This window comes from Falco punctatus (assembly GCF_963210335.1).
Source record: "Falco punctatus genome assembly, chromosome: 19".
Classification (NCBI taxonomy): domain Eukaryota; kingdom Metazoa; phylum Chordata; class Aves; order Falconiformes; family Falconidae; genus Falco; species Falco punctatus.
Window position 1 is genome coordinate 4,683,662 of NC_137599.1, and position 27,880 is coordinate 4,711,541.

General features: G+C 44.8%; 1 long non-coding RNA gene across 1 annotated transcript in view; it reads left to right on the forward strand.

The window, feature by feature from the left end:
• Nucleotides 1–26,596, forward strand: part of LOC308055497 — a 57,376-nt gene extending 30,780 nt beyond the window's left edge. The window contains exons 2-3 of the long non-coding RNA XR_013924539.1: nucleotides 813–26,482; nucleotides 26,514–26,596. This is a non-coding gene — a long non-coding RNA (uncharacterized lncRNA). The remainder of the gene's footprint in view (nucleotides 1–812; nucleotides 26,483–26,513) is intronic.
• The last annotated feature ends 1,284 nt before the right edge of the window (nucleotides 26,597–27,880 follow it).

Sequence of the window (27,880 nt, forward strand, 5' to 3'; positions counted from 1 at the left end):
TGCCTCCCAGGGTAAAATCAAACATCCACATCACTAAAATGTCCTGCTCTGTTTTCATAATAGCCTCTTAATTCAACGGGCAGAAGTGCAGGGAACTTTCCCAGGGAAAGGTAATACATGTAAATTGAAAATGTAATGGGATATTGGGACACATTATACCCAGCAGGTCTGCCAGATGTGATTAAATTCAGTTCCTTTACAAAAGGATAATAGTGCTCACTGTAGATCAGCAAAATAAAAACCTCAATTCTTCTTACATTAATGCTAAACCAACCCTACACGATGGTACAGTCCAAATCAAAATTAACTTTGTCCATCTCTTGTTTCTAGTTTGGGAAGATCCAAGGCTTATTGTTTCATACATTGCAACAGAATGGGGTTGCTTACACTTCCCAGTGATCCATCCTGATTGAAAATATTCTTTTTTTTTTGCTTTTGTTTTATTCCTAATATCTGAGAATCATCAACTGAAATTAGTTACACTGGCTCTACTGACTCTGAAAACATCTGGGCAAGTGCCGGATTGGAGCTATCTTGATTCTGGACTATCGTATAGCTAGAAAGTGCTAATAAACTCTATGAAGAGAAAGGGTTATTCGTTTTATGCTTCTCCTCTGTGTCAGCTTCTTCTGAAAGCCAGAGCAAAGTCCCAATATATCACAGTTTGACATCTTGCCCCATTGAACAATTCAGTGGCAATGCCAACTTAGGTACAAAAGCAAAACTGAAACGTATCCACTGCTTAAAATGGGGCATGGTAACCTGCAAGCTTTTTTCTCCTCAAGGATGTCAATCTGGAACTTATCTTCCAGGTCCCTGCATGAACCTGCCTTGGGAAAACAAATCACAGAGCCAGAAGACAGAGAAGGGATGGAGCCCAGAACACGGCAAACTGGTGTTGCAGAGGAATTGCCTTCAGAGGATGACCAAGGCTGGTCTGGCACAGCAGAAAGCTGCACCCTGGGGCAGGGAACACCAACCAACACTGCAACTGAGGAGCCAGGTCAGGAAGTGAGCAGTGGGGTGGGCAGAGAGGCAGCATGGTGGAGAACTTGGCCAAAAGAGGTGTTCAACTACCAGCAGGAGCACAATATTCACATGATCAGAGAGCTGTCACAGTGTGTAGTGCCTCCTTGGGAGAGACACTCATAGCACCCCGAGGGAGTGGGGAAGGAACTGGTTAGCTTTGCCTTCCATCTCCCCTATTCCCAAACAGCTCTAGTTCAGTATTACAGCATTTTATGCTATGGACACGTGTACTCAATGGTGCTGGATCCAGTCCTGCTGCTGAAACCAATGTTTCCCACTTGGCTGATTTTAAACCTTCCACTAAGCAAAACACACAAATAATAAAACCAGGAACATCACTAGAAGAATCTCAGTGCCCCTGTGGGCCAATTTCCTCCTGGTTTGTTTCCTTTGCACAGTCTGGTTAGGGTAATCAAACAATCTGGGACTTGCTAATGACCCAGCCTAATCTCTCCTACCAATGCTGCGGGTGTAAAACATCACGTTCTTCTGAATCATGCTAAATCTCCTTAGTTTCTTGGCTTTATCCTCCATCTTCCAGGCTGGGTTCAAAGCTAGTGGCAGCAGAATATCAGTTTGAGATTCTGAACACTTTATTTCTGTATCTTTGGGTCTTTGGCTCTGTGTATTCACCCCTGATAAAGAGCACGGAGACACAGAAGCCTTGGAAGAGGTATCAGACTGCTTGTCCCATTAACGTGTTAAGGGAAACAGAAGAAAGGACTATGTTGGTAAAGAAGACAAGAAATACTGGCATTTATTTAAAGCAGAAAACTCAGCACAGGTATCCAGCTTTGCAGGTTCTCACTATTTTATAAGGAACACAGCAGCATTAAAGCCTCAGCTCTTTAGCCCTGTGAAATTCTCAGGTAGCATTAAACAAACAAGAAATCTAAAATCTTGCAGCGTCAGAGGAAAGTTCTTAAATACAGCCTAAATGAGCCATCGGGTTCCATAAAGCTGGGAGCAAAAGACAAAAGAAACGCTAAAATACCATAAACCCCATAAATATCATTATTCTTTCAAGGCTTGATTCATATTTTCCAGTTTGGGCCAGGCCAGGAGTAATTCTTTCCCTTTGGTGGTCTGCAGCAGGTTTGCAATAGTTTTGAAAACTGTGGCTCCAAAGGATGCCTCATCCCTGTTCATACTCTGATTTTACGTCTGAGGAAACATGACTGAAAGTCACCTCTCAAGCCTGAGGTCTCCGATTCCCTGCGCCAGCGTTCGTCCCTGCAGCGGCACCTCTCTCCGCCAAGCACACAGTAACTGGCACTGCTGGTTTGGGGGTGTCACCTCCAGGCCCCAGTGTAAAAGAGGTGCCATCTCTGCTGGTTTCTGAGTTGGGTTTCTCCCTGTCCGAGGCTGCTCTATGTTTCAGTACTGTGGAAAAAACAAAGCTCTCCTTCATACAAATCACCTTCCCTGCATGGCAGAAAACATCACTGATCCACAGCCACTGTTCAAGAGAGTTCTGAACTGGGCACGGGCCGCTCCTGTGGATATTTATGGGATGACACCTTCAATTGCAGACACTTTGGGATGTACCTGGAGAGAGTTGTTTGGGCCCCAGATATGGGGCAATTTAATAAAGGTAAGATTATTGCCTCCTGTTTTACAGCAAATGCCCTTTTATGTTCACAGAACGGGCAAATTCTTCTATTAACAGGGCCTGAGAAAGTCAGTATCTCCGTACACTTTTCATGTGGATGCCAAGCAGAGTTAAGCTGTATTTTGTATTCAGTCCAGGGGAAATGGCTGCCGAAGGGAACATTTTGATTGAAGCAGCAATGCTGGCTCTGAAAGTGATAATCACATGTGAAATTCAGAGCCCTGCAAGGTGCCACCCCATCAGATAATGTATCCTAGGCTGGAGAAGAGGGAATGATGGCAAGAAAGTGCAGGAACCAAGCATTTCCAGGAATGTTTGAACAGTAGCAAGTTTAATTCCAGTGTACCCCCACCCCTCCCGGGGATCTGTTGTCTGGGGGAATGTTTTTGTATTATTCTCATTTTGTTTGTGTGAATAGCAGTAACGAGGCCAGTGACTGCATGTCCCTGGCTGCAGCAGTAATGGGCTTGTTTATCTCCACCACCTAGCTTGTTGCGTATGTACTGAATCAGGCCTTCAAACACAGAGATTATTTTGGTTACAAATATAGTCATTTTGGGTTTTGCAAAAATTCCCTTGCGCTCAGGGTGGGATGGTGCTGGTGCATGTGGCAGGTGCAGCCTTGAATTTCCAGCTACACAAATAGGTAACATACCCTTTTCGAGGTAAAACCAGAATAGATAACAAGGTTTTGCCTAGATGCAACAGGTCAGGCACTGAGACAAATTTCCTGCAAACAAATTCCTTGAGACAAATTCCCTGGAAACAAGTGGCCACTTCGTTTGACTTGGTTAAAACCTGCCACCTGCAAACCCCATCCAAGGATGGATGTAGCTCCAAAGGCATGAAGCTCCAAAGGTGAAGCTTCAGAGGCAAGGGATGCGTTAGGCTTGTGTTGGCCCACAGTGAGTTTGACAGGACCCATGGATGGGGTCAGAGGTGCCTTTTTATAAAGTACACAGTTAAAATAATTTCTAGTATGTAGAGAACAGGCATGAAAAATCTTTTGTAATTGTCTCTCTTTATGGGAGATGGGGAACTAGTTAATGCAGCCCAATGAAGGCTAAGATGCTATTTACCTCATCCTAAATTGTCTGTGTGATCTGAAATGCCTACCAGCCTGCAAATACAAGAAACTGAGAAAACACAGCGAGAAGGCAACTGATCTGACCCTTTTTTAACACCATTTTTCAGCTTCAGCCCAGATTTCCCAAACAGATTCTGAAAACACAGTCATCTGAGGCAAGGCCACGAACCAAATGAAGAATCATCACGACCAAGAGGCCAGCTCATTCCCCATAGTCCATGCAAGATGCAGCTGATGGAGGCAGTGACTGGGGGAATTCCGGTGTTGGTAACATGAGTATAGCTTTGAGAACTCTTGAATATGAGACTAATAAAACTGAGCAGCTGGAAGCTGTTGGAAGAAAAAGCCATAAGTGCATCTAAAGATGCAAAAAGCCATGGCAGAGCAGCACATTAGATTCAGACCACCTGATTCTTAGCAGCTTTCAACTGGAAGCTCCAGCTGAACAGCCTCTGAAAGACATTAATCCTAGAAGACGGTCTAAAAACCACTTTCAGCGCATGCCTAAAAGAAGCACAAGATGCTCTACAAAGGCTCTACCCTTTCCTCATCACTACAGGATCCCAGCATCTCTCAGCAGTGTATTAAACAGTGTGATTACCATTTATCATAGGAAATTTTTCCTGTAGCTGGAGGGAAAAGTAGTATCTAGCAGAAAATGCCCTTTTGTTAACTTGTATTTTTCTTCTCAATCTATAGCAGCGATGCTTGCACTTTGAACAGTAGACGGTAGAGCTTACAACGGCCCTTAGCTGCTTGAGGCCAAGGGTATATTGATGTTGCCTATAAGTAGGGATCTCGGGAGCAGCTGCGAGCACAGCATGTTCCCTGATGGGTCCATCTCCTGCGCACACGAGGGCCTGGCAGACACCCCGCCGAGGGCTGGCACCATGTCTGAGGACAGCCTGGCCAGCAGTGTCTGGCAGCTGAACTTCGCTGCAAAACAGCAGTTTGCTGCCGGGGAGCAGGCGGGCGCCCCGAGAGCCCCACGCTCCTGCTGGTGTGCCCAGCTGTGGCTCTGCCCGTGCTTGCAGCTGTAACCTCGGCAGCCAGACAGTCTGTGCTTGTTCCATGGGAAACTTAGAAAAAATCACTGAAAATATATTGACTGACACCATTTTTGGACCTAACACCCAGCCCGTGTTTCTGAGCATCATGCTCAAGGCTGGGGCCTCACAGTCCGAGCTTCCCAGCCCAGTGGAAGCAGAGGGATATTTTGGGAAGGCTTTTATTTGTTGCTTACTCAAGGATGACAGCAGGCAACCAAGAAGCAGTGTACATGTGTTCAGTGCCCTAAAGCTATTGCTTTGTTACTCCAAGCAGAGAAGTTCTCAGGAGAAGGTAACTGTGACTAGAGCTTGAAGCTCACCTTCAGGCTATGTTTGTTTGTCTTCTCGTTTTAAAGGAAGGCTTCTGGGGAGAGCTAATATCCTTTATTAGACCAAAACCTCTCTTTTCAGCCCTTCCTTGGAAAATGGGACCGATGCTGTGCTATGTAAAGCAGCCTCATGCAAACCAGGCTCCAAAACCAGCCACAGTTCTGCGCTCTGCCTCTGCCTTCTTTCTAGTGAGGCTTCAAGAGCAAAAGTGCCTGAATGCAGAAGAAAAGAGGAAACAAGATAAACTGTATAATCCCACTTCAAAGGCTCTTTTAGCTGAGTTGCACTAGATGGGAACAGCAGCCTGAATAGATGCTTTTTAACTGTTTGTAGAGTGTGCAGCACCCTGTCTGTGTGCTACGGGCCAGGCAGCCGGGGTGGAGGGAGCAGAGCTGCAGTGTGCCCTCACTTTCAAAGTCTGTCTGTGAAGCAGCCATGCTCATTGAATACTTTCTTCTTCCCCTGACTGCATGTTAATGATACAGCCTTCAGTCCCCCGCTGAAAGCAGCATCCTCTCTGTGGCCTACAACCTTTAAGCTGATGTGGGTCTGACCAAAAAATCATGTGTAACACCCTGGCTGGCAGCTTGCTGGAGGGTGACAGCGTCACAGGTCCAGGGAAGGTGCGAGACAGGGTAAGACAGGGACCTGGGGCTGGAGGTTACTCACGTCTAACGCTGGCGTTAGTCTAATTCCTTTACCTATAAAATGGGAAGTGTTACATTTCACGCTGGGACATACAAGTGGAGAAAGCTAGGCAGGAATTAACAGCTGGTCCAAATAGGGTGTTGCCAAAACGTTTTGAGGAGAATAGAAAAAGATTTATATTTCAGTGTCTGACAAACAGAAGAAAGGATGTTGTCTTCTAGAACTGTGCTTCCACCAGGCTTTCATTTAAGCTCTAAGAAAAATAAATTGTGTTTTCCAAAGATCTTGAATTAAAAAAATAGCCAAAGAAAGAGGTTAGGCACTAGGAGCTTGATGTTCCCAATGAGACTGATCAAAGATTATCCATCAAAATTATTTTTTTGCACACAAGTGGGGCTTTTTATGATAAAAAAAGTTCAGAAACTGTGAGTTGTACCCAAGCAAAGGTTTTTCTGAGAATGAAAAGTCATTTCTTGGCTGAAAAGTGGTGTTTTGAGGCCAAAAAGCTGCTGAATTTTTGATGAGGAATCAATATTTCCAGTAAATAAACCATAACACACACACACACACAAAAGACAAACAACAAAAAAACTCCAGAACTCCATCACAGCAAAGGTGTGATGTAGAAAGAAAAAATGGGGGGGGGGGGGGCGGGGCGGGAGGAAACAGAACAGTTACATATCCTCAAATTCTAGATCATTTCTTTCCACTAGGAACTACCTTACCAGAAAGCAGCGATATCAACCAATCCAGAAAAAAGGCCAGCATCGCCTTCACTGCCTCTCAGCCAGTCTGCACCAGCTAAACCACCTCTGCACTCCCACCTTTTCTCGGCAGCTATAGTGATTTCTGCTTCTTTTACAAAACTTCAAAACTTGCAGACCATCTGCAGCAGCAGGATACCCCCCCTCTCAACCACGTTCTCCCCACAGGGAGGCAGATGCCAAGACAAATGGCATTCACCTTGCCTTGGCTACCGCCAGAAACCAGATCTTCCCCTCCTCAGTTTACCAACAAACATGAGTTCTGCAGCGGGGGCGGGGGTCTAGCATGGAGTGTCATGTCACAGTGAGAGGGACTATCACCGGGGCTATTCTGCGTCCTCTTTCATTGCTACCTTAAGCAAAGCTGTGCTGAGCTAACTGATGTGTCACAGATTTGCCTCTGTGATGCAAAGCCAAAATGGCCTAAAGTAAATTTTACTGAGCACGATGGAAACCTCTCCAGCCTAGCTGATCAGGACTGCACTGACACCAACCAGGAACCACGGTACAGAAGGTACCGTGTTCTGTTGTCTGGTGTCTGAATTCAGTGACCACCAGGAAACTCAGGACAACTCACTCATTTGGAGACAAGCTGTAGATATACTCAGTCCCTGAGATGAATCCCATCCCTTGTGAATTCAGACAGAGGGATGGAAAGGATCAGAGCCACAATGGAATCATACTTGTCAGCTCAGTATAAGCAGTCTTAGCCTTCCCCATTTCATTCAGATTTTCTAACTGCCTTGGGGAACCCAAGTTTTTTCTTAGAAAGGGACTGGACAAATATATCAACCCAAAAGATCTGGATGGATCTCTTAAAAACAAAAGAAAAAGAGTCAGTTCAGTCCGTTCTCCATAAAAAAGAAGAGGAAACTTTGAATGTTAAGTATTAGCACAATCATGATGTTCTAAGCCTTATGTTGGAGACGCTATTAATTGTAATGCAATTGCTCTAGCGCTGGGCAGCAGCCAACACTGTAATGGATTTTAAGATAAAGTAGCTGCTATTTTGTGTAAGTGATGCTGGTGATGCAAATTGTCCTAATGGCATAATGGTTTACCAGGATGCTGAAAACCTCCCAAGAATGATTTTACCCTTACAAGGAGTTTTAACATTACAGAAGCTATTTAGAAGGCAGCAGCACTGGAAAGAAGGTGCCTCAACTGAGGCAGCTTTGACAGGTCAGCGGTAAAGCAGAGGCACTCGTGAGAAGACAAGGGGGAAGGACAGAGGAAGACTGTTTAACAGCATGGATATCAAGGCGGAAAAGCAAAGATGCCTCTAAGTACACAGAACTGTTTGGGTAGAGTTCTTCCAGCTCACCAGTTTTCCCATTCAGGAAAAGAAGTAGCATAACCATCTTCCATGGTCACCTGCTTCTGGTGTGTCAGAGAGGGCAGGGGAGCACTGGAAGCACTGCCTCCTCCAAATAGCCCTTACAACTCAGCCGAGGAATGGCTTGGAGGCATTGCACAGAGCATCTTCAGCCCCTTCTCCAGGCGTCCAAGGCTGGCAGAGGTCAAAGAATACCCTGAAAGTGGAACACAGTGAGAAATGTGCCAGCATTAGGGAGGAGAAACCTGCAGCCAAGAGTGTGGAGAAACATTGATCTTGTTCCATTCAAATAAAAACATATTTGGACGTGGATAAGGCATCTAGCATTGCTTCACAGCAACCATTCTTCCACTCTCTGGAAGAAAGCCCTTAAAGGGCAACAATGGAACAAACTGTGCTCCAAGGGCAAGAAATATTAAATGCGAGCCAGAATGTGGCTCAAACTAGAAGTTTCTACCCATGCCTGGGAAACATTCAGCTTTAGCTAATGAGCTGTTTGCAAGACACCAGAAACAAAGGCAAACAAATGTAAACACTGGCCTCAAGCTACAGCTTGCAGTGAGACGTTTGGTGTCTGTGGTCCCAGACTATGAAAGACAGATCTAAGGCTGTAAGCAGATCCCTATAAACTTAAAGCATTATTCCCAAAGTTAAGTTTTCTCTTCTCTTCATAGGGCTTGCCAGTTTAAAGCTTTTTTACAGCTTCTGCTTGATCTGTGCTTCAGCTATACTCGCTCTGAGTTTTTTCATTACTTGGGATTACTTAGTAAATTCTTTGTGCGAGCAAAATTCCAACTGGAACTAAACTGTGATTCTGACTGCAGGGTATTGTGCTTGGTTATAAACTGCAAAAGGAGGCACACTGAATAAATGGCTGCAATTCTGAAATTCTAAGAATGGGAAGGAGGAACTCTGAGCAGAGCAGACCTATAAGATGTGATGCTTTTTTCCTCAAGGTTTTTCCAATAGCTCCATGAATAGAGCATAGGATTAGAAAGAAAGCCCTAAAGCAAATTGCTGCTCTGTCCTGGGAAGAATAGGGACTTGAACTGAACTCTGTTATTGTAGGTGAAAGATAAAACATTCAAAAGTTATCTCACTGTTCTGAATCACTAGATAGGTGCTTCTCTAAGCAAAAATCCATTAAATATGAGACTCCAAGGCCATTGGTCTCAAATCTGACATTGTATGCTCCTATACACCCATTATGACTCTGATTAAAACCTCTGTCCTGATTTCCAACAACGGATTTCCTTGCCAGTCTGACCATTACCAAAAAACATATTTTTTTAACTGATTGTATACCAGCCTATAGTGCTATTCCCTCCACATAGCCCAGATGAGACGATCTCTCCCTGTTCTCTCTGACACGAGGTAGGTAGGATGTGACCTGAGCTGACCTGATGAAGTCCCCTGTAGCGAACCACAGGAGCACACTAAGGTCAAAGATGTCTGTCACACATGTGAGATGAGAACTGGCAAAGGAAGGGTGATACTTCTGCAAGGAGCAGTCCCTGGAGCCCCAGCAGAGAGGACAGGGCAGATCTGCAATAGGCAGATGGGTCACCTAAGTCTGCGTGTTGTCGAGAGGGACCAGAGGACTGGGCCAGACCTCATCACCTCTTTTTCACAGTCCTGGGCTTTGATTAGTCTCTGTTATAAAGCAGATGGAAAATTGTAGGCATGTAGGCATCTCCACTGGAGCCAATCTTCTTAAAATTGTCCAAAATTGCTCTTCAAATGCCATCTATTTTCACAGGATTAGTCTAAATTGTACTAAACAGTACAGCATGAGGGAAACAGGATTTGCCTCACTAACACTGCTACTACTCAGGGCTGTATGAGGTGTGATGGAAATTAATAATCCCCCCCCAGACTCCAAACCCTCCAAACTAACTGAACATCTCACCTCTACGAAGGACATTCCCCATGTTCTGTAACGGTGGCTTTCCTCCCTCAGCCTGAAGGATAGATGCCTGTAGTAAACAAGGTGTCCATACTCCTGTCACTAGGACACTAGTAGCATCAGCATGAGAGGCTCCCACGGGTTCTGAAGTGACCAGGGAAGTCTTATTTTCTCTGAGAGGACAGAGGAGGTAAATAGCTATATATTAACAGATACAGATATACCTAACAAATGAAGCATGCAGAAATAGGAATTTGTTAGTTACGGAGCAGAAAGGAATACGTATTTCATGGAAACAGTTACAATTCTTCTGCCTTCCATTTGTTATAATTTGATTAGCTTTGCTGATTAGCCTTTTCCGTGGGAGTCAGGGAACAACTGGGCTTGAAGGCTGAACTCCTGCTCATCTCAGCAGAAACACTGCACCGACAGACTGGACAAGAGGCAGGAAACTAGTCTTGTCCTTGCTTGACCTGTTCTGTAAGCAGAGGACATAAACCTGCAGGTCTCTTCTCGGTATCCTTCATTACCTCAAAGGATTCCAGATTAGAAAGAGAGGGGTTTGTTTATTTTGCCCTGCTGAGAAATCCTCCTTCCTGTAGCATTTTACAATCAGTTTACTCCTAAAAGTGCTTTGGCCCCAAGTGATGCCCAGAAAACACAAGGCAGAGGAGTAAGATGCAAGCCTAGTGGTGGCTAAGACATCACTTGAGGGAGACCTTCACTGCAAACAGCTGAAGTGAGATGTGAAATTCTTCCTGAACTTTTATGTTTGTAATCTAAAATTATGTTGCTGAAGAGAGTCTGATTTATGTGTCTAGAAGGGAACATGATTATTGTTTTCCAGTGCCTTTCAGAAGCACCTGAGATGAAGCAAGGACCAAACAATATTGCTACATCAGGAGAATTAAATTGTCTCTTTATTTTAAAGCGTAACAGTAAAATTAGCAGGCTTTGAAATTTCACTGCTGCAAAGAGATTGGTTTCTTTCTTTAAATCTCCCCAAAGATAATCTGGATAATACATTTTTTAAGGATACAGAGTCATCTAGTTTCATTTCCCATTCACTGTGAGGAAAAAATATGTTTTTAAATGGAAAATTATCCATTTTCAATGGAATCTGGATATACAGGCCGGTTAAGCTCCTTCAGAAATAATCAAACCCATATTATTGTCAACTCCTTTAAAGAGACACATTTCTACAATAATTTCTGAGTGACATTCTTTATCCTTTTCTTGTTGCAAAGCCTTTCTATTGCTAAAACCATGAGTTTGGTGAGTTATGGTGGTTCTTTGCTGGTTGTTTTATGAGATAAATGCATAGTCCTGTGCAGGCTGCAACATTTTAGTTGAATCATTTCTGTACAGGCGGCACATTCAGCATTGTGTAATGTCTTTCAAAGCAACCTCATACTGTTGAAGCTGCCATAAATCATGGCTTGGGCTATTACCCAGATTCTGTTTATAAGGTAGTTCAACCACTCTACATGACACAGAGCCTAAAAAATAACCTTAGCTCTTCCACTCTGCTTTCCAAGGCGCTCCCTTTCCCATAGCAGTATACAACAGGCAGGAGTGGAGGCATCTTCGCTTCTGCGGACGAGGGACGCTTGAGGAAGAAGACTAAGAGAAGAAAAGGGGCCCAATTGCTAGGAGAGAAAGCAAGCTAGGGTAGATCTCTTCCAATAACTTCCATGACAAGAAGGAACAGTCCTCCAAAAACCTCCGCAACCTTCCCCATCCTCCTTAAAGCTCCCTCCTCCTATAGTGCCTGCGAGGCTTGGTGCTAAGGATGCGGAGGAAGTCCTAGTCGTTAGTATCTGAGCTCTGGCTGAGCAGGATAGCAAAAAATGAGTCTTCAGATGACAAAACTATTGATTTCAAGCGCCCCTAATATCTCTTAAAGGTCTAGTTCTGCACAACACCTTCTCCCACCCAGAAATAACAACTGTCAATCAGCATCAACATGATACTGACTGTCAAGAAAAAAAGTCTCACAAATGAGTAAGTTACCCATCTCGGAGGTGCTCTGAGCTGTCATACAGAAGGATGGGTCTTTGGTGTGACAGCAGCACTACTATTGCTAGGCAAAGCTAAACCCAGTAATTCTGACTGGAACGTGCCCCAGGAGTCGGTGGTTCTGCTGCTGTTACTGCAATGTTGTCGAGAATTCATCAGGAAGAACGAGCTGTTTCATTTTGGCATCCTCACCCCACTTTGTCAGTTGGACAGAAGGTTCCCTTTTCCCTGGAGGAACCATCTCCAAGGTACCTGTCTCATTTTACTGGAGCAGCTTGTCTTGCAAAACGCCTGCTGTTTGCAACCACTCTCTCCCGTAACAGGGATTCTCACGTCTGTTTTTCTGAAGTGCAGGGTAACCCTCAGACACCCAAATCTTCCTGACATAGTTGTTTTCTCATAGCTGTCTCGTTATACATCTGCAGACCTCTAGCATCATTTTACAGGGATTCTCATATCAGAAAATATCAGACCTTGTTTACAGGTTTCTGCTAAATAAAAAGCCATCAGGTAGCAACTAATGTGTCAACAATTGCGTCCTCAAATGTATTAATACAAAAGCCAGACCAGTCCGATTCAATGCTTTTTGCTAGAGAGTAGGTGTTATGAAGTGGAGGTAAATTCACTCAGTCTACTCTTTTTTTTCTTGGACAAAATGAGAAGCCATCCACCTAAAGACAGATGTCTACAGTACAGGCATCTCTGCTGGAGCCAGCCTTGTTAGAAGCACCACAGAGTCATCGGAGATCAGTCAGCATGGGCAGCTGTGCCTACAAAAGTGAAGCCAGATAATCCCATGCACTGTGCTCTCTGTGAGGAACTCAAGCCCTTAAAATTGCAAGGCTGGTTCTTCAGCTTCATAGATTTGTGATTTTTGTTCCTCATTTTCCTCTACCTTTTCTCACTCCATCTGAGCCAAGTGTTTCATTCTACATAGCATGTACATTCCTCAGATTTCTTCACTGCAGTTTCTCTATTAATCCTCCTTCTTGAGACAGCAGAAAATAATTGCAAAGAGAAAGTGCTTCAGAATCATCTGGTGTCAGAAAAAAAAAGCATCCTACCACCTTCCTTCCCAAAAGAGCCTAAGCCCAGCAGGTGTTTCAAAGGATGAGGAAGAAATCTCACCCTCCAGGTAGTCAATGCATAGATGGGGGCTGAGGGAAGATAAACTCAATGAGTAAATCACACCAGCTCCCCGGACCACCAGCCACAATTGTGGTGGTATAGGCTGGGGCAGCACCCTCCCATCTCCTTATGCCATACCGACCTTCTGCCACTCCACCGAGTTACGGTGACTGCCACTGAGCATGGGGTCTGCTGGGCTAAAGGACTGGAAGAAAGCAGGCAACTTTCCTCTGCTTCCCGAATTGACCCAATTACAGCCTGATCTTGATGTCTTTGTTCCGTGTCAAATATCCCTGAGGCACTGCTGAGCTGAGAGTAATGCCTTCTGCAGGACAAATACCACCTGAATGGGGAGAGAGCCCAGATGGGCTCTAATCAGTGACCATTACACCGGCTTGATTACCTATGGATAAACCCTCTTCAGTCCCCCGCCTCCAAGCGGAAAGAAAAGGCAGAGATGACCTTTCAAAGCTGAGCTGAGATTACAGTAATTGAGCAATAATATGGAACAGCAAATACAAGTCAAAATGATCCCTTTGACTTCTGTGAGAGGAGCAGCTAATGCGTTTGTTTGGGAGTATTCTCATTATTTCCACTTGGCATCAAGATTTTAACTACATCTGCTCAAGGCGTTAAGGCTGTTAAGTGGATCACTCTTTCATACAAGGGACTAACATCACCTGTGGACATGAGCGAGTCAGTGTGATTGAGGCAACCTGGTGTTTGAAATTCTGTGATTAGAGCTGCATAAATAACTGATGTTTCAGTTCACTGACCAAAACCCTCAAAATGGGGGGAAAAAAAAAATCTTTTTTTTCTTCCTTTCTTTTTTTTTTTTTTCCTGGTATAATAAGCTCTTCAATGAATTTTCTTTCAGGTCAAATGAAATATTCTGTGTCATTTGCAATTAATTATTTCATTTGGCTTTCAAATTGCAGCTTTATTGCTTGTTTTTTGTTTTCTCATGTGTGAACAGGAGGATCTTGGGCACCATCAACTCAAAATATTGTTTAGAAAAGGCTGAAATGGGAAGTTTCAACTTTTAAGTTTTTCACTGAAATAGTTAAATGAATTTAGCATGAATGTGCAGATGCATTTGATCATTCCAATTCCTGAATTGTTACCAAACAAAACACCTGAGGTATGCATTTATCTTTGTTCTTTGCCTTCCTTTTTGTCTGATTTCTGTTAAATTTCTGAATAATTTACATTTCTAGAGGAAGGGTTTCACCTCAAGACATGTTGCCACACTGAACATTCTGAAGGAGGGATACAGACCTGATAAACATCAGGTCCCCATCACGTGGTGCCTGGAACCCAGACCTCTTTGCTTAATCTTACTGAAACTGCCGTGGCGTATTAAGATCCTCCAACACCAACCCACCTACCCCTTGCAGGTACGCGGAGCAGACTGACAACCAACGCTTAAAGTGTTTCTTCCATCCCAAATCCGACTGGAGTCTCTTCCATGCAGAGATATGATGGCGCCAGCAATAACATTTTCAAGCCTGATCTCAGTTAAGTGCTTTCGGGATTGTGGCATCTACTTGAACAGCAGCGCTGCTGTGTGTTTGCTTGAAATATTGATAGGCTTCATGCGTGCTTCATCCTTGTTATTCTTGTGCTCTGAAAGTAGATGACCTTTTGGGTTTTTTCCTGTCCACCAAATCATTTAGAGGGAAAATTTTGAATGACTGACTGCAATGCCAAATGAGTGTTGCTTTTTAATGGCAATGTAGTCATTACTGAGGCCATTTCTCTTGATCTCTTACGGGTAATTCATACTCAAACAAGGTTTATGACCCTGTATGTGCAAACATGTAATCTAATCATCATATACCTTTAATCTCCAGTGAACACTTTTCTTCCCTTCTGAGCAGCCAGTCAGGTAACTGAAAGTGTTGCAAAGTTTTGTCTTGTAGGACTGAAATGATATTCTTCCAGTCAAAGACCGCTGTGTTTTATTACCATGAAGGCCCTTGGTTCATTGGGTGACCTTAAACAAATCGTTTAACTTCTTATGTGATTGTGAACCCAGCTGGAAAACTTCACAAAAACCATCCAGCAGGCAACCTACAGCAAGCCACATGCCATGCTTGCATTTGAGCTTTCCTCAGGGAAATAAAGCACAAATGAAAATTGCAAACCATCATCAAGCCATAATAAATGTTTAAAACACATGCCGGAGCCAAGAGAAAAGACTGAAATTTAAACATGAAGCATGCCAGACTATCCGTTACTTTTTAAAAATGGTTTGGGGGCGGGGTGGTGGTGGTGTAGGGGGGTGGCTGTAATTTAGCCCTGCTTAACTAACTCTTCTTGAATCTCAGTTTCTGCATGCACGCTTGGTGCTTTTATATTATGACCATATGGGTTGGATGAACTAATCAATGAGCTGACAGCAAGCTGCACCGTGTTCCCCATAAATGATTTCACCCTGATTTACCTGTCACCTTCAGGCTTAACCAAAACAACTCAGTCCTTCCTTTTCTGAAAGCAGAGAGGAGTACCCAGAGCCCAGCAGGCTTCACTTCCCCTGCCCCCAGCCCTGGCACTGCTGTTTTGGCGCAGCGCTGCTGTGGACCCAGCGGTCTGGGTAGGGAAGCAGGATGTATCAGCTTTGTTTGGCTTGATGTTTTGGTTGGTTCCATGGATCATGCCAACCTGGAATATACAACATGGATGAAAGCATAAGATGGCAGATGTTCCCAAAGTGTGACTACTTGGCAGAGACATCAGGATACCCAGTCCTGCCTGATTACACTTAATTTTTAGCATTTTGTAACATGGCAGAACTAGAGACAACACTACAGCAGGCAGCAGAATTGATTTTACAGGGAGAGGCAAGAGCAGAGGACCACATAAGGGTAGGTAAGAACCATATGACAGTACTGAAAAGCCAAAGAGCTGGAAGATAGCTCAGAAGTGGACATCTGGCATTCCCTCTCAAGCTTTTAAGCGAGGACTCGATGCACTTGTTAGTTGCATGCTGGTGTCTGACCCAGAAGATTCAGTCAAGCTACAGCTTAATGCAAGTTTGGGAGGAAAAGAAGTAAAAAGATGTAGAAGAATTAAAAAAGCCTTTATGATCAGAGATGAAGTTAAATACCAGAAACAGTCTGAAAATACATGTTAAAGGATGTCAAGCTGGGGAAAGAGCTCTTGAGGTAATGAAGAATGAGTACAAAATACAAACTAATAATGAGACATTTTCCCCTGATGAAGAGCTGGTGGAGTAGTACTTGGTCTTCCATGGATAAACCCAGAATAGATTTTGGGTTCAGGGCAAATCAAGAGGTAATGCAGAGCAGAATTCATCAGGGAGCTCAGGTCCCAAGGAGGTAAATTACCTGCTGAAAAGCAAATGGAAGAGAAATCAGAGAACAAAAGGTGAGGCAGCTTGCTAAAAATCAGGGAGAAAATGATGAATAAGAAAACATTAGCAAAATACATGCTATTCTTATTATGTGCCAGACAGGAGGCAAGCCAGTAACCTAGGAGTCACTTTTAATTTAGCACAAGATACTAAATTGCGCTAAAAAATGCATCAGATTCTTTAATTTTTCACAGCAGATCCAGAAGCTTTGTGCAAAAAATAAGAAAGAAACCCTCATCTGAAGCAAATAGCTCATGGCCTGGTAAGGCTAGGCCTTATTCAAACAAAAATTCTTTTAGGTATGAGAGGCTTCCTTCAAATGCATGTGGGGTTCTTCCCTCATTATTACTTATGGGAGTCGGTGGATTTGAGCTGATAATTTGAAGGGAAGAGATTGGAGATGCACCAAAAGCAGTGCTTGTCTCAGATATGAGAGTCTAGGGAAACACGTCACCCAACCATCATGAGTGCGGTAGCACGCATGAATGCTAACCTGGCAGGATTTGCTGAAGAGTCTGGACTGAATCTGTTTTGTAAAAATTGAAAACTGGATTTTTGATGACTTGTGTGTAAAATATCTCCTCCTCCTACAAGGAAAACTTTTTACATAAGTCATAAAATGGCACACACAGCTAAGTGTGAGGGTTTTTTTCTGAGGAATATTAACAGCAATCATTGTGTGGTAGTTTGAACAGAACATTTGGGAATTCTTATGAAACATTTTGGAGGATTCAAGGATATGACACTCTTTCTACAGGCAGTCCATCATTTCCTGTGCAGTTCTGCAGTACATATTCCCTAAATAAGCACTGCTGAAACACAGGCAGTGGGAAGTTTATTGTCTTCACTGGCAAGCTGATAAACGAAGAGGCGAGGTTGTGAAACTGTGCATGGATAAAACAGTATTTAAGGCAGCATGAAGACAGCGGTGAAATTGTTTCCCTCAAAGCAGCAACATGAAATAAAACAGGATACCAGCATGTGAATTACCCAGTGATACACAGTGCAGAAATTGGGTTTACCCCTTCTCCAAAGTATTTGAAGAACAGGAATTAAGTTTCCAGTCCCTACCAGGCACAGGAAATCTGACTAAACATGGATCAAATGGAAATACCTATTTGCAGCAGGCCAATCGTCACCAATAACTTGTCCGTGCTACACAGGCTATAAGCTATCTCCACTTTTCTCCTAGGAGGTAGGCACGCTATCCCATCTCTCTCTACAACTAACGTCCACTCTACTGCATGTGTAACCCCTACCTTTTCTTTCAGAGATGAACAACCTGATACATCTCTAATTAAACTCTGAGCAATCACCCTAAACTTGTATTTAGCTTTCAAATCTGATGCTTCTATTCCAGACCTGAATAATGGCAAGAACTCCCGAAAGCTTCTCTGCTTTTTTCCAACTATACTTGATCTAATAAAAGATAATACTTCTACCTAAAAGCCTGGTCTAGTTGTAGAAGAACACACCCTTTGTAAAAAGCATTATAGTTGTCCCTGTGGTTTTGGTTAGCATGCTTGTACCTATTAAAATCCATATGGCAATGGGACAGTAGCTGTGTGGCCACTGAAGACATAAACAGGGGGACCAACATTTCATGCTCTGAGGTCTAAGGATTTAACAGGCTTTGTGCCTCCAGGGCATTTTATCAAAGTCATCAGATGTCGTGGAGGACCTCTGATCAAAGATGAGCTCAGGTTAGACAAAGCTAATGACCATGCAGATACCCTGAGGTACTGCCACTTCCCACTGCCCGATGATGCACCGGATTCTGCCGCATGTGACGGAGTAAATCCCGGAGACAGATGCCAGAGAGCTGGTCAGAGCTGCTTGGCTTTCTGACCTTGCCCAGGGTGAAGCAGTCTGCAACCGCTCTAAGCTGAAGCTGGCAGGGTCAAGGGGCTCATATATCAGACATCTAATTTAGAAGCTTCTGTGCATCAGTGCAGCCCCCCCCCAAAAAAAAAAATACAACACCTGAGGAGGGCATCTGTAAGGGCATCTGTGAGCAGCTCAGAGCCAGCAGAATGGCAGGTGCTGCCCACAGGCCTGGTGCTGGCTGAACCGCAGCCCAGGGAGTGCAGACCTTCAAATGGAGAACTGACCACAAAAATGGCAATAGGGGAAATAATCAGTCAGGAAAGTCTTGGGGAAAGGCTCTCAGCAAGGGGAGACAGAGGACTTCAAACTGCCCTCTTGTCCCTGGGGGCCTTTGCTTCCCAGCTGTGGGGAAATGTCCCTGTGACAAAGGCAAAGCCCAGCCTTGGCGCTGCAGGAGGGTGTAGAAGAGCAGAAGAGGCTGGGAAGACCTGACTTAGGAAGCTCGTGCCCCTACTCTCTCCCCCACAGTGCACTTAAAGCTCTCGGCACACCGTACTCCCTTGGCGTCCAGAATCATCCCGGTGAAGGGAGGCTGCTCCAAAGACAAGGAGCCTCCAGGAGAACAGAAATCTGCTTGTCTTGATGATGTTATTGTTAAGTTTGCCACAGGGTGAGCTAACCTCTACTCACCCTGAGCATGGCCAGCATTCAACCGCATCCACCCTTGACACCCTGTCATAATTATTACGATGGATTCCATGCTGGGCAATGCAGTAATGGAATGCATTTTGTAAATTAACTCAATGAATGTGCTTCTGATCAGGGCTGCATCTCACTAGGCTGTTGGCCAAAAGGGCTTTCTCTGCTGCCTCCTCTGTGAGAATGGCAGGAGAGACAGCCCTTGCACCAGCTGCTGCAAGATTGTCTCACAAGGCTTGTTCTCTAGAGCTCCAAGTCCAACACGGAGCAGTAAGTTCCCCCATTTCCTCTGCTAGACTAACACACAGTGTAATTGCTGTCCCAGCGAAGTTATTTTCTTGCAATTACACTCCACAAAGTTTCTTCTGTTAGTCTTTCTTGTCTCACTTCAATAAGTGACTCCTCCACCCCTCTGTACTCAGTATATCACCCTTTGAATATAAGGGATGCCCTGTGAAACATAATGAGTCTGTTATTCCCACGCACTCCATATCAGTTTCATTCAAACTCTATTAGCCACTTACAATTGCTCTCAGAAGATTTTCTGTAATGAATTCACCCACCTATTGAGAAAGATTCTACAGAACTCAATTTCCTTCCACACACCTCTCTGTCAGCCTATTAATTCCTCTCCCGCCCGTTTCTGCGTTGCCTCATTCATTCCTGCAGGAGGGCAATTGGGAACCCTGCAACCAAACTCCTGTAGAGCACATGGACTAAAGGATTCTCAGCCTTTGCTGGCGTCCAGCTCATAATGAAGGATTCCCACTGACTCCAGCGAGCCCGAGCTCTCTGCTGCTGAATGCCTGCTCGGTAATATCCCTGCACTTACCAGCAATTGTCGGGAGAGCACAGCTCCCAGCACAGCATCGCTGGACAGGAACTCCTCCAGAAACCTGTCCAAGCCCTGCCAAGGTGCGCAGGAGCTGGCAGGCATGGAAGAGGAGTTTGCTCTCCAGGGTTAATCACTCCTTGTTCTCTCTGCTGTGCCTCTTAAAACGGCCGTGTGTGGGGGCTGCTTCTCTGATTCAGCTCATCAGGAACGATGACAGGGCCACTGCTTTCTCCAGCTGGCTCCCCAAAGCCAGCGTCAGATAGAAATAACTAACAGCCATTTATCGCAGCAAGTCACCTTCAAACCAGTGAGCTGAAGAAAAGCTCTCCCCTACCAATACCCCTGCCTTGAGCCTTCCAGGCTCTGCTCATTGTATTAATTTCCTTTAGAAATACAGTAATGTCACCTGACATCTCTTAGGGCAAACAGTGGGAAACAATTCGAAGTTTCACTCCTAATGAGAAGCAAATTGCTATCTCCAGCCTGTGTTCTGGACTAATGATACAATCACATCAGGCACAATTCATAACTCTGGGGGAGGAACAGCCAGCCAGCCAAAGAGCCACTGAGAAGTCAAGCGTGGTGAACTGTACATCACTGCACCCATTATGGGGTGAAAACTGGAGTTAGTGAGTGTAAATCACAATGTCAGCTTTTCCTGACAGATGAAGAATGTAATTATCCCTTCACTAAACTGATACAATTTATTCAGCGTGGGTTTACCTCCCTTTTTTCAATTTAAAACTAATTTGTTTGAATGGATTTGATTACAGGTACAAAGATTACGGCAGAACTGTAGAGAAGCAGCTGCTCCAGGTGAATATCTCCTTCCATGAAAGAAGAACTCGGCTCTCATAATGCCAGGCCCCTCTGCTGCTTCAAGGTCCAGCAGTGTCTGACAGGCTTCCCAGGAAGCAAATCCCAACCCCTTATAATCCCTTACTAATGAGCACTGGTTCTTGCCAACCCTCATCTCCTGACGCTTTTTTCAAGACAAGTGGGTAGCACTGTCTCCTTTCATAAAGAGTGGGAAATTCAGGCACACAGCAGGGGAAAGGCTTGCCTGTGGCCGGACAGCATCAGTGATGGACTAGGAACCAAAGCCAGGTCTTCTGAATTTAACTATTGGAAATTGCTTTTACTAACATTTCTGATTAATTGTATGGTGCCACAGAAGAGGGAGAAGGGGGTTCATTCCAGATGCCTGCAGCAGTTTATGCATCGAAGCATGAGATTTGATTGTCTTTAGCTCAGCTACCAATTCTAATAATGAGAAAATCCAAGGGCTATATTTAACTCACTGCTTCTGGTGAAACTTGTCACAGCTTCCTCCTTTTTGCTGTGATCCTTTGTTCTCTGTTCTTATGCTCAACATTGCTCAACAAAACACTCTTTGGATTTGGTCTCTTCATTTCCATGATGCCTCTGTTCTCTGCCTGCCCTCATCCTACTCCTCTTTTGGCTGAAACAGATGTGCTTCAGCTGTACCTTTATCCGAAGGGCTCCTTCGGGATGGTACTGCCCTGGCCCATCCAGTGACCGTGGATCAGCACAGGGCTGCTAGAGTGTGCACTCAGCCTGCAGCATCTCAGGGTTACATGAAGCTGAACTCCTCCACGATCGCTCTGAGATAAATATACCCTGTGAAAAAATGGTGTCCTTGGAGTAGAGAGGATACCTAACCAATTTTAAAAGAAAAAAAAAAGCAGTTTACATAATGCATTGCAAGGAAAATTCAGAATCAACCTGAACTTTGGGAATACTCCAAGCAAACATTTCATGAGAAAGTTTGCATACTGAAGGGGGGAAGGTTTGAAAGAGTAGAAGCTGCTCTCCATGAGGTTAGGATCATCCTTATTTTTCACAGCCATGCCCCCACAGAGCAGTAGACCTGTTCAGTTGGAAGATGAGATCTCAGGAGAGAAAAGCATCTTGAACCCATCTAGTTCCTCTCTAAGAAGACAGTTATTTTATGATTGTTTCCAGGTGTTTCCTGCTACATCACTACTGCCAGCAGTGAAGCTTTGGACAGACCCCGTGGGAAAACACTGCATTCCTCTGATGCCACTGTATTGTTAGGGTACCTTCCTAGAGACACATCGGACCCCACTCCAAACCAGTCCTGTAAGTGAACGCTGAGGGCACAGGCTGCAGAAGAGCGTGCAGGCAGGGGTGGAAGGAAAGGAAGACCAGCTGCACTGCCAGCCTCCACATCATTCACCCTGAAACCACGCTGGCCTCGCAGCTGCTCTCTTGCTGCAAAAAGCAGCATCAGAAAAAATGTGGTTTGGTGGCAGAGACCAGTGAATCTCCTCCTTGAACAAAAAGCCCTGACTTTAGGGCCTGTAAGCACTGCAGAAACGAAAGAGAACTCCCTTAAAATTAGAACACTGGCTGTTCTGAGATACAGGGAATGGTTCCTCTCCAACAGCTCACAATCTTCTCTACCCCAGCTTATTTATTTTGCTTAAGCCACAGCCACTAAGTAAACCACTAAACCAACCAGAGCCAGATAACCAATTAAAAATGGTTGCTCCAGGCCACAAGCAGCTCTTCAATTACTCGTTTGTTTATACCCCTCCCCCCCGACCCTCTGGTATTGCTTTATAATGTATAATTTGTTGAAAACAACCTCCCAGACTTCAAATCCTTAACATCAAATTGGCTGGAGAAGCAGAACTTCCCACGGCAGCTGGTGCATCTATGGCTGCCGTGAGCCTGGTTCTGGTGAAGAGGATTTAGGGACTCTCTTGTGAAGCACAAGGATCGGGGGAGCAGGTGGGGGTCCTTTCTTGAAAGAAATATTTGTTTCGTCTCTGTTTAACGAGTGTTGTTGCAACCAATATCCCTGCTTCATCTTCCGGATGGGCTGAGACCGTTCATGTAGGATGTCTTCCATATTATTTTGGTTGCCTAAGAGCCCATAGTGGGTGCCCATCTTAAGGACGATGCCCTCAGCACGCAGAAGGTGGCTGACCATCTGTCACAAGAAGGTGGCTTCTCCATTTCCACATTTGGACCAAGCCAATAGTATTTGCTTTCAGTCCTGTCTTACCAGTAAGGCCAATAAGTTAAGGGTCCACCTTTTAACGGTAGATATTGGACAAACTTCCAGCAGCTGCAGTGCAAGAAAATCTCAGAGCTCCCCCAAGCCATGGTTTTAGGGAAGAGGTGGCTTATGGCCACTTCAGACATGCCATGAAGCCTCACACAAAGTGTGTGAATATCACATTGCTGATGAGATATCCCAAATTACGGCAGCTGCTCAAAAATCACACCAGATAGCCTGAGCAGGACCCAGCAAGAGGTCAGAGGGAAACGGCGTGTCCATCACCATGCCTCTTCAGTTACACCAGGGCAAAGCTGGTGGGGCTGTGCTGTAACCCAAGGCCGGGCACGGACCTAACTTTCAACCAAAGATACCCCTGGGGATCGGGGGCACTGAAGCACAGGGAGAGATACTACAAGTAGAGGAGGCGCAGATGAAGAGCAGAAACACGCTGTTGCATGTTGTGACCATGCAACCGTGGCTTTATAGACACAGCAAGTCCAGGGAAGCCAAAGCACAGCCGCAGATTCGCTGACTGCCCAGAGTCCAGAATGAGCACCCATTCAGGGAATTAGAGGAAGAAGCTGTCTAAGTCTGAAGTACAATTTAAATTACTATCAGCTTAAATGTTACCCTGTTGAGAGCTCACTGGCAGCAAAATGTGATTGTGCATTCTGGGTACTATGATCAATTGGCTAATACTTCCATCTTTAAATCATTTGTTCTGTTAAGCTAATTTAGAGCCAACAGTTTTATGAACCACTGGTTGGCAGGGAAGCTCTCCTCTGAGCAAAGCTAGGACTCCAAACTTAGCTCTGTGACACTTCACATGCCATGAAAGCTGCTTCTTTTTCTTTTTTTTTTTGACATTTTATGTGTGTGTTCAAATAAAAAGTTTGAACTGATGATATCTGAAGGGATTGGAGATCCACAGACTTAAGCTAATTTTCATAATATCTCAAGATTCTTCTACTGATTTGGAGTTGTAACAAGCTAATTATTGCCAGGGACTTTGGCAGGAATGTCCAGCTCAGGTTTCAGGAGCTTTTGTGATTCCATTAATGGCTTTCTTTTATGGGACATTAACTAATTTGGAACACAATACAAGAAAAAAAAAAAAAAAGCTGCAGCATAATTTCAACTTCTGCATCATAAGCTAATTTGATCATTATTTCTTTTTAAAGTTATAGTCCAAGCACTTTGGAAATTACTCATGAAATATCATTTTTCACTTCTATTTCTAGATTCTCTGCTGATGTAACCCCATTGACTTCAAAGCATTTTACACTAACAGTGAATTTGGCCATGCAATGAACTGAAGAAAAAAGCCCATACCCTCATATGGACATTTTGCTCTATTATTTGACCCCTGAGGATCATGTCCCTCACACGTAGCATGCCTTTGGTACTGCAAAACCTGAACAAGAAGGTCTTCCCAGAATTAATTTCTGAAATGCTTTCCCAGATGTCATAAGCAAGCCACAGAAAATGGTGTAGAACAAACCAAGGATGAGGAGTAAAAACACGATAATACTTACACTTAAGATACAGTTTTCAATGACTAACCATCACAATGAAAGGATGCACTGACTGTCTTTCGATGTGGGTCTGTGCTGGGCACCGTATTCATTATTTGTCACATAACCAGGGGACAAAGCAGAGAAGAGACTCATGAAACTGAAAGCAGGTTGAGAAACAAAAAAGATGGTTCTTCTGGTGTTCCCCAGGGCTCAGTACTGGGGCCAGTCCGGTTTAATATCTTTATCAACGATCTGGGGGAGGGGACTGAGTGCACCCTCAGTAAATCTGCAGATGACACCAAGCTGGGTGGGACTGTTCACCTGCTGGAGGGCAGGAAGGTTCTGCAGGGGGATCTAGGCAGGCTGGACAGATGGGCCGAGGCCAACTGTATGAGGTCCAACAAGTGCCAGGTCCTGCACTTGGGTCACAACAGCCCCACGTAACGCTACGGGCGTGGGGCAGAGCGGCTGGAAAGCTGCCCAGTGGAATAGGACCTGGGGGTGCTGGCTGACAGCCGGCTGAACGTGAGCCCCCAGTGCGCCCAGGTGGCCAAGAAGGCCAACAGCATCCTGGCTTGTATCCAAAGTAGCGTGGCCAGCAGGATTAGGGAAGTGATTGTCCTTCTATACTTGGCACTGGTGCGGCTGCACCTCAAATCCTGGCGTCAGTTTTGGGCCCCTCATTCCAAGAGGTCTGTAGAGGTGCTGGAGCATGCCCAGAGAAGGGCAACAGGGCTGGGGAAGGGGCTGGAGCACAAGTCTGATGAGGAGCAGCTGGGGGAACTGGGGGTGTTCAGCCTGGAGGGGACTCAGAGGGGATCTTATTGGTCTCTACAAGTACCTGAACGGAGGCTGTAGGCAGGGGGGGTCGGTCTCTGCTCACAGGTAACAAGTGACACGACAAGAGGAAACAGCCTCAGGTTGTGCCAGGGAAGTGTAGGTTGGATATTAGGAAAAATTTCTTCACTGAAGGGGTGATCAAGCATTCGAACAGGCTGACCAGGGAGGGAGTTGAGCCACCGTCCCTGGAGGGTTTTAAAAGACGTGTAGATGTGGCACTTGGGGACGTGGTTTAGAGGTGGACTTGGCAGTGCTGAGTTAACAGTTGTACTTGATAATCTCAAAGGTCTTTTCCAACCTAAATGATTCTATGATTCTGTGATTCGTATCACAGGCAACATAGCTCTGAAGATCCTCGCCAAAGGTGTAGACACAAATCACAGGAGGCTCAGGAGCTATTCAAGCAGCTAGAGGCTGGGAAGGCACCTATGGAAAGTTTTGCGTACGCTTTTCCTGTTCTCACACCTCCCCAGTGTGTGGTCACTTTTGGAGGCAGGATACTGGGCTGCAGTGACCCTCAGTCTGAAGCAGAAAAGCACTTCTGATATTTTCAGGGGAATACAGGCACATGAGAAGGACATTTTTTTAAAACTGGAGAAATTAAGTTAAAAAAATCAAGATGACATTCAATAACGAGTTCTCCTAGGTATAACTTATGCTTACACTGGAACATCAACTGCATAAATACGTGCTAGATTAAAACTTGTCAGGCATAAGTTCTGCACAGAAGAATCTGAACAGTTTAGCGCATACCTAGGGGAACACAAATGAGCAATGCGACGCCGTTGTACCAAAGGCAAAAACCCTCTTGGGAGGCACCAACAAGGCAAAGAGAAATCCTGTCTGTCCTTCTGCTGCACCAGCATCAAGTAAGCCTGAGCCAGAGTCCTAGGGGTGGTACTGGGCTCTACCCTCATGAAAGCTGTGGACTGGCAGGAAGATCCACAAGAGAACTGCAGGAATTATCAGGACCCTACAAACCAGTCTACAATTAAAAAATGGAATGATATTCTTTAACATATTAAAAAGAGGAGCGCAGAGACAACAACAGTCTGCAAATATATAGGGAGCTGCTGCAGAGAGGACAGGAACAAACTGTGCTACGTGGCTAGTGAACAGGACAAAGAGTTGCAGCTTGAAATATTAGGTTAAATGTTATGAAAGCATTAAATGATATTACCAGTAAGCACTGGAGCAGACTGCCTGGGGACATGGTTAGAGTCTCCATCATCAGGGGCATAAGCATAGACCGGACAAACATATAATGGTTTAGCACAGTAAATCCTGCCTTGAGTTGGAAAAAGAACTGCAGAACCTGGTTAGCTGGGTTCCCTGCAAACCTTTGAATGCTCACAGTTTTCCAAAGCCCTGTGAGACCCTTTCTCTAAACACTTTCAGTGCACTACAGCCTGCCATTTTCATGGCTAGGTATCTTATAACCCTGCATTTTCATGGGTAGGCATCTCCGCAAAAAGCTTCACACAGTCAACTCACAATCGGTTCTGGTAATGAGGGGGTGGGTTAAAACACCCAAAGAAAAATACTTATGCTGTGCAAAACATATGCGAATTAGGCTGCAGCAACAGATGGAGCATATTCACCTTTGAAAAACTTCTGAAGACATCAACATGGGAAGTGGCAACAGCTTTAAACACCAGTCAGCAGACCAAAAGCTCGAGTAAAATAAATGTGCTCTACATCACATCTGCTTTGAAGCTAACCTGTAACCATGAGTGCTGGAGGAAAGCAGGGCACAAAGAAACCACCACATGGACACCCCACCTAAGGACATTTTGATCTAGATGCATCCTGCAGAGTATTGGACCCTTACTGAAGCGTTTAAATTGGGACCCCTGTTTAGATTTCGTGTTTGAGCTCTGTCCATAAACAGTAGAGTGAGGTCCTTGCAGAGGGATTTTGGTCTAGACAGAGCCACCCTCCATCCCGGGGCTCTACGGTGATTTGTTGCTCCTGATTTTTACCAGGCTTCTCACTTAGGTGCTTCAGTTAGAAGCATTAAGTTAGGTGGGATGTGTCCAGACCTTTGTGACTTCTCCTTGGCTCAGAGCCTAGAGTTTTCAAGACTAGGACATTATTCTAGCACAATAAAAAATAATAACTAAACCACCTGTTCTAGGGACCATCTGTCTCAGGGGAGTATTACAAAATATGATTAATGTAGGACAGCAAAGGACATTCCAGCCGACTGCACCCTGAGAACCATTAATGCCATTTTATGAGCCTAACAAAATACATTTTTAAATTATATCTATTTTTTAATCTCTGCTGCTTTGGTTGAGTAGCTGTTCCATAGCCTCCTTCTCATTTTCTACTGTTTTTGCACAAAGTCCATCCTGTAATTATAGGAGTTCCTCCGCCACGCTGAGGCCTGCCCTGCAGTGTATTTATAGAGTTGATCTTCTCTTCCTCAGCTGGAAACAGCTGCGCTCACTTTCACCTCTTCCTGCTAAGAGTTAAGAGAGAAGCCAGACGATGGAAAGGCTGTAGGTCTTTTTGTCTTGGTCCTAGTTGTGTCACCTTGCAGCCAAATTGTGGTGAGGTCTGGAGGTGATACTTTCATAGCACCCAATACTCAGCAGGTAGTACTCCTGCCTTACCCCTGCTGATCTCCACCCCACAGCAGATCTGTCATGGGCCGGTCCATGAGCTGCATCAGGCAGCTAAACTAAAATAAGCAAAAACTGAACATAAAACCAAGAGAATTATTCCTCCAGCTGGTCTGCAGTGGCTGGGGTTGCATGTGCGGCATGGCACAGAGGGTGAATGAGCACCGAATAGGCAAGAGGGTTTAACACCAGTGTGGAA